Genomic DNA, 7,500 nt, shown 5'->3' on the forward strand with positions numbered 1-7,500 from the left:
ATATATATATATATATATATATATATAACATATACATATATATACATATGCACACAGAAGGAAGTGACCTCTTTACCTGCAATCATAAACGCCGCAGTTTCTCTGCTTTAAAGATAAATATGACAAAAGTCCTCGGAATAATAATCTCAGCCTTCCTGATGGGCTGCTTCTTCCCTATAAACGCCATCGTGCAGAAAGGGCAAACCTAAAATGTCTGTCCAAATCCCGTTGCACTCAGTCGTTTCGAAGCTGCAGTATTTAAGCAGACCTGCCCACGTCAGCTCTCAAATACCCCATACCCAGTGTAAGACGTAGTCTCACTGAATCTTGAAAGGGTCTAGAGCTTAATATCATCCTCTCTCGAAGTGAAAACCACAACGGTTTTTGATTATGAGAGGATGTGTACTGGGTAAATGTAAGATGTCTGTCCAAATACCCTCGCGCTTCATCGATTTGAAGCTGCAGTATTTCAGACTTGCCCACGTCAGCTCTCAAATACCCCATAGCCAGTACATGACACAGTCTAACTGAATATTAAACAGGTTTAGACAGGGGCATTTGAGAAGGGAAGGATGTCCTCTTATCAGGCAGAAATAGAGAGCCAACTGATGAAACTCGACAATGTCGCAGAGTCCAAAACAGATGTCGACGATGTCGAGAAGAAAACGAGTCTCGCAGTATGCGCAGAGCTGTAAGTAGGAGTCTCAATGCCCGAAACAGAAGTCGGCGATTTCTTGAATAAAACAACAGGTCTACTGGAACTGGCCCTGACAGATTTGTTGCAAGGGAAACCTGTCTCTGAAGACACAACCAGACAGTTCCAACAACTGATCAAGGGAGTAACAGAGACCGAAACCGAAGTCGCAGAGACCGAAACAGAAGTCGCAGAGACCGAAGTTGAAGTCGCAGAGACCGAAGTTGAAGTCGACGAGACCGCAGTTGAAGTCGCAGAGACCGAAGTTGAAGTCGACGAGACCGAAACCGAAGTCGCAGAGACCGAAGTTGAAGTCGACGAGACCGAAGTTGAAGTCGCAGAGACCGAAGTTGAAGTCAACGAGACCGAAACCGAAGTCGCAGAGACCGAAACCGAAGTCGCAGAGACCGAAGTTGAAGTCGACGAGACCGAAGTTGAAGTCGCAGAGACCGAAGTTGAAGTCGACGAGACCGAAACCGAAGTCGCAGAGACCGAAACCGAAGTCGCAGAGACCGAAACCGAAGTCGCAGAGACCGAAGTTGAAGTCGACGAGACCGAAACCGAAGTCGAAGAGACCGAAACCGAAGTCGCAGAGACCGAAACCGAAGTCGCAGAGACCGAAACCGAAGTCGCAGAGACCGAAACCGAAGTCGCAGAGACCGAAACCGAAGTCGCAGAGACCGAAACCGAAGTCGCAGAGACCGAAGTTGAAGTCGCAGAGACCGAAACCGAAGTCGCAGAGACCGAAACCGAAGTCGCAGAGACCGAAACCGAAGTCGCAGAGACCGAAACCGAAGTCGACGAGACCGAAACCGAAGTCGACGAGACCGAAACCGAAGTCGCAGAGACCGAAACCGAAGTCGCAGAGACCGAAACCGAAGTCGCAGAGACCGAAACCGAAGTCGCAGAGACCGAAACCGAAGTCGACGAGACCGAAACCGAAGTCGCAGAGACCGAAACCGAAGTCGCAGAGACCGAAACCGAAGTCGACGAGACCGAAACCGAAGTCGCAGAGACCGAAACCGAAGTCGACGAGACCGAAGTTGAAGTCGACGAGACCGAAGTTGAAGTCGACGAGACCGAAGTTGAAGTCGACGAGACCGAAGTTGAAGTTGTCGAGAAGAAAACGACAAGTCTCGCAGTATGCGCAGAGCTGTAATTAGAAGTCTCATTGCCCGAAACAGAAGTCGGCGATTTCTTGAAGAAAACAACAGGTCTCCTGGAACTGGCCCTGACAGATCTGTTGCAAGGGAAACCTGTCTCTGAAGACACAACCAGACAGTTCCAACAACTGATGAAGGGAGTCGCAGAGACCGAAACCGAAGTCGCAGAGACCGAAACCGAAGTCGCAGAGACCGAAGTTGAAGTCGCAGAGACCAAAACCGAAGTCGACGAGACCAAAACCGAAGTCGACGAGACCAAAACCGAAGTCCCAGAGACCGAAGTTGAAGTCGATGAGACCGAAGTTGTAGTCGCAGAGACCGAAGTGGAAGTCGATGAGACCGAAGTGGAAGTCGATGAGACCGATTCAGAAGTCGATGAGACCGATTCAGAAGTCGATGAGACCGATTCAGAAGTCGATGAGACCGATTCAGAAGTCGATGAGACCGAAGTTGAAGTCGATGAGACCGAAGTGGAAGTCGATGAGACCGGAGTAGTAGTCGCAGAGACCGAAACCGAAGTCGCAGAGACCGAAACCACAGTCGCAGGTCTCCTGGAACTGGCTCCGAAGTGGGAATAGAGCCGAAACAGAAGTTCCAACAACTGATGAAGGGAGTCGCAGAGACCGAAACCGAAGTCGACGAGACCGAAACCAAGTTCGCAGAGACCGAAACCAAGTTCGCAGAGACCGAAACCGAAGTCGCAGAGACCGAAACCGAAGTCGCAGGTCTCCTGGAACTGGCCCTGGCAGATTTGTGGGAAGGGAACCCTGTCTCTGAAGACACAACCAGACAGTTCCAACAACTGATGAAGGGAGTCGCAGAGACCGAAACCGAAGTCGCAGAGACCGAAACCGAAGTCGCAGAGACCGAAACCGAAGTCGCAGAGACCGAAACCGAAGTCGCAGAGACCGAAGTTGAAGTCGCTGAGATCGAAGTTGAAGTCGACGAGACCGAAACCGAAGTCGCAGAGACCGAAACCGAAGTCACAGAGACCGAAACCGAAGTCACAGAGACCGAAACCGAAGTCACAGAGACCGAAACCGAAGTCGCAGAGACCGAAACCGAAGTCACAGAGACCGAAACCGAAGTCACAGAGACCGAAACCGAAGTCGCAGAGACCGAAGTTGAAGTCCCTGAGATCGAAGTTGAAGTCGACGAGACCGAAACCGAAGTCGACGAGACCGAAACCGAAGTCGCAGAGACCGAAACCGAAGTCGCAGAGACCGAAGTTGAAGTCGACGAGACCGAAGTTGAAGTCGACGAGACCGAAGTTGAAGTCGCAGAGACCGAAGTTGAAGTCGCAGAGACCGAAACCGAAGTCGCCGAGACCGAAACCGAAGTCGCAGAGACCGAAACCGAAGTCGCAGAGACCGAAGTCGCAGAGACCGAAACCGAAGTCGCAGAGACCGAAACCGAAGTCGCAGAGACCGAAACCGAAGTCGCAGAGACCGAAACCGAAGTCGCAGAGACCGAAACCGAAGTCTCAGAGACCGAAACCGAAGTCGCAGAGACCGAAATAGAAGTCGCAGAGACCGAAACAGAAGTCGCAGAGACCGAAGTTGAAGTCGACGAGACCGAAGTTGAAGTCGACGAGACCGAAACCGAAGTCGACGAGACCGAAACCGAAGTCGCCGAGACCGAAGTTGAAGTCGCAGAGACCGAAACCGAAGTCGCAGAGACCGAAACCGAAGTCGCAGAGACCGAGACTGAAGTCGGAGAGACCGAAGTTGAAGTCGGAGAGACCGAAGTTGAAGTCGCAGAGACCGAAGTTGAAGTCGACGAGACCGAAGTTGAAGTCGACGAGACCGAAGTTGAAGTCGCAGAGACCGAAACCGAAGTCGCCGAGACCGAAACCGAAGTCGCCGAGACCGAAACCGAAGTCGCCGAGACCGAAACCGAAGTCGCAGAGACCGAAACCGAAGTCGCCGAGACCGAAACCGAAGTCGCCGAGACCGAAACCGAAGTCGCAGAGACCGAAACCGAAGTCGGAGAGACCGAAACCGAAGTCGCAGAGACCGAAGTTGAAGTCGCAGAGACCGAAACCGAAGTCGCAGAGACCGAAACCGAAGTCGCAGAGACCGAAACCGAAGTCGCAGAGACCGAAACCGAAGTCGCAGAGACCGAAACCGAAGTCGACGAGACCGAAGTTGAAGTCGACGAGACCGAAGTTGAAGTCGACGAGACCGAAGTTGAAGTCGACGAGACCGAAGTTGAAGTCGACGAGACCGAAGTTGAAGTCGACGAGACCGAAGTTGAAGTCGACGAGACCGAAGTTGAAGTCGACGAGACCGAAGTTGAAGTCGACGAGACCGAAGTGGAAGTCGACGAGACCGATTCAGAAGTCGATGAGACCGATTCAGAAGTCGATGAGACCGATTCAGAAGTCGATGAGACCGATTCAGAAGTCGATGAGACCGAAGTTGAAGTCGATGAGACCGAAGTTGAAGTCGATGAGACCGAAGTGGAAGTCGATGAGACCGAAGTTGAAGTCGATGAGACCGAAGTTGAAGTCGATGAGACCGAAGTAGAAGTCGATGAGACCGATTCAGAAGTCGATGAGACCGATTCAGAAGTCGATGAGACCGATTCAGAAGTCGATGAGACCGATTCAGAAGTCGATGAGACCGATTCAGAAGTCGATGAGTCCGATTCAGAAGTCGATGAGACCGATTCAGAAGTCGATGAGAACCGATTCAGAAGTCGATGAGACAGATACAGAAGTCGAATAGACCATTAAACAGGAAGTCACAGAGACCGAAGTAGAAGTTCGAATAGACCATAACAGAAGTCACAGAGACCGAGTAGAAGTTCGAATAGACCATAACAGTGAAGTCACAGAGACCGAAGTAGAAGTCGAATAGACCATAACAGAAGTCACAGAGAACCGAAGTAGAAGAACACAAACACACAAAATCGAAATAGACCATACAGAAGTTCTCAGAGGACCGGAATTAGGAGACGAATAGGACCATAACAGAAGCTCGCAGAGACGAAGTAGAAGCGATAGACCGTAACAGAAGTCGCAGTGACGCAGTTAGAAGACGAAGATAGACCATAAAACAGAAGTCACAGAGACCGAAGTAGAAGTTCGAATAGACCATAACAGGAAGTCCACAGAGACCGAAGTAGGAAGTACGAATAGACACATAACAGGAAGTCACAGAGACCGAAGTAGAAGTCGAATAGACCATAACAGAAGTCACAGAGACCGACAGTAGAAGACGAATAGACCATAACAGAAAGTCGCAGAGGACCGAAGTAGAAGGCGAACGATGTCGAGAAGAAATCAAAAAGTCTCGATATAGTCGCAAGATATTATAAGTAGAAGTACCTCAGTGACCGGAAGCAGAAAGACGGGCGATTTCTTGAAGAAAACAAAAGGACTCTTGGAACAGGCCCTGACAGATTTTGTTTTGGCATAGGGAAACCTGTCTCCGATGACACAAAACAGACAGTTGCAACGACCTGATCACTGGACTCGTGGCACCCGTAACTGCAGCGCATCGACCCAAACCGGTCAGCCGACAGGTGAGTTGACATTACGGAGGTCAGCTCCTTCAGTCGTAGGAGCATGAATATTACTAACTGATGAAATATATAACATTGTAAGAATACTTATGTATACATACTACATTAATACAAAAATATGATAGATATATATATATATATATAATATATTTTATATTATATATATATATATATATATATATATACAAATTATATATACAATGCAAATATCTATCTATCTAATCCGATTTCTGTCTTTTTGTTTGTTATATATTTTGATTTTTTATTCGTTCTTGGTTTTTTTTTTTTTTTGTTTTTTATTTTTTTTCTTTTTTTTTTAATTATACTTCTAATTTGTTGTATTTTACATTATTATTCGTTTGTATATTCATTTATTTTTAATTTTTTTTCGGGCCTGAGCCGCGCCACTTGTTCTGCTATTCTGCAGGAAGGTTCGATTCCTTGTTCTGCAGGAGGGTTCGATTCCTTGTTCTGCTGTTCTACAGGAAGGTTCGATTTTTTTTTTCCCCTTGTTCTGCTGTTCTGCAGGAGGGTTCGATTCCTTGTTCTGCTGTTCTACAGGAAGGTTCGATTCCTTGTTCTACAGGAGGGTTCGATTCCTTGTTCTGCTGTTCTACAGGAGGGTTCGATTCCTTGTTCTGCTGTTCTGCAGGAGGGTTCGATTCTATCTATCTATCTATCTATATCTATCTGTCTATCTATCTATCTATCTATCTATCTATCTATCTATCTATATATATATATATATATATATATATATATATAGAGAGAGAGAGAGAGAGAGAGAGATAGAATTAAGTTTTCTTTAGGAACGTGTAACAGAGATTAATCAACAATCTCACTAACATCTGTGAGACATAACATCGAAAGTTTTCACTAAATCACCATAGTCACAGGTTCAAAAAGTGAGAGAGAGAAAGGGAGGGAGGGATCTAGAACACTTTTTTTTCCAAAACCGGGGAAACATATTAAGGGGAAGTTTAAAGGGGCCGTAGGGGGGAGTGGATGGCTGGAGAGTGATAGAGAGTGAGAGGGGTGAGGGGTGTTTTGAGGTGGGGTGAGTGGAGTGGAGTGGGGAGTGGCGTGGTTGTTGGGTCAGGTTTTGGTTAAATTTGTGGGTAAGTGGGGGGGGTGGGAGGGTGAGGTTGGTTAGTGTGAGGGGGTGGTTTGTGTGTTTGTGTGGGGGTTTGGAGAGGTGAGTGGTGGTGTGTTTTTGAGGTGAAGTGTCTTGAGTTTGTGTTTTGTGGGAGTTAGATTGTTGTGTGGTGTGTGGTAGAATTTAGGGGTTGTGTGAGGTGTGTTGTGTTTGGATTTGTTGGGGGTGTGTGAGGTGTGAGTGGTGTTGTGAGTGTGTGGGTGTTGGGCGATTGTGTGTGGGTGTGTTTGGGGTTTTTGGGGTGTGGGTGGGTGTGTGTTTGGTGAGTGTGTGTGTGTTTTTAGAGGTTTTGGTTTTGTTTTGGTTTTAGGAGTGGTGGAGTGGTTTTTTTTGTAGTGTTTGTTGATTTTTTTTTGATTTTTTGTTGGGTTGTTGTGTTGATTTTTTGTGTGTGTTTGTGTGTGTGTTTGAGTTGTGGAGTAGTGGTGTGGTGGTGTGTGTTGGGTGTTTGGGGGGGGTGTTTTGGTGTGTGTGTGGTGGTGTGTGTGTGTGTGTGTGTGGGTGGGTGGTGTGTTTGTGTTGTTTTGGTGTATAAGTTTGTGAGCCTGTGTTTGGGGGGTGGTGTGGTGTGGGGTGGTGTGGGGAGAGTTGTGTGGTGTGTGTGTGTGTGTGGGAGAGGGGTGTGTGGGGTGTTGGGTGTTTTTTTGGGGATGGGTGTAGTGTGATGTGGAGTTGGGGGTGTGGGCGGGGGTGTGGAGAAAATAATAGGTGGTTTTTTGAGTGAGTGTTGGTGTGTGTGTTTTTGGGTTTTTGGTGAGTTTTGTGTGTGGGGGACTTTTGGGGAGTGTTTTTGGGGGGTGGTGTGTGTGTGTGAGTTGTTGGAACATGGGGTGGTTTAGTTTTTTTTGGGTGGTGAGATTTGGGGGTGGGGGTGTTTTTGTGAGTGTGTGTTTTGAAGGGTTTAACGTGTGGGAATATGAGGGTTTTTGAGGGGGAGTGAGTTTGAGGTAGTGAGTTTT

This window comes from Penaeus japonicus, unplaced genomic scaffold (assembly GCF_977035675.1).
Source record: "Penaeus japonicus unplaced genomic scaffold, GWHDUDI00000001_assembly GWHDUDI00000023, whole genome shotgun sequence".
NCBI classification, from domain to species: domain Eukaryota; kingdom Metazoa; phylum Arthropoda; class Malacostraca; order Decapoda; family Penaeidae; genus Penaeus; species Penaeus japonicus.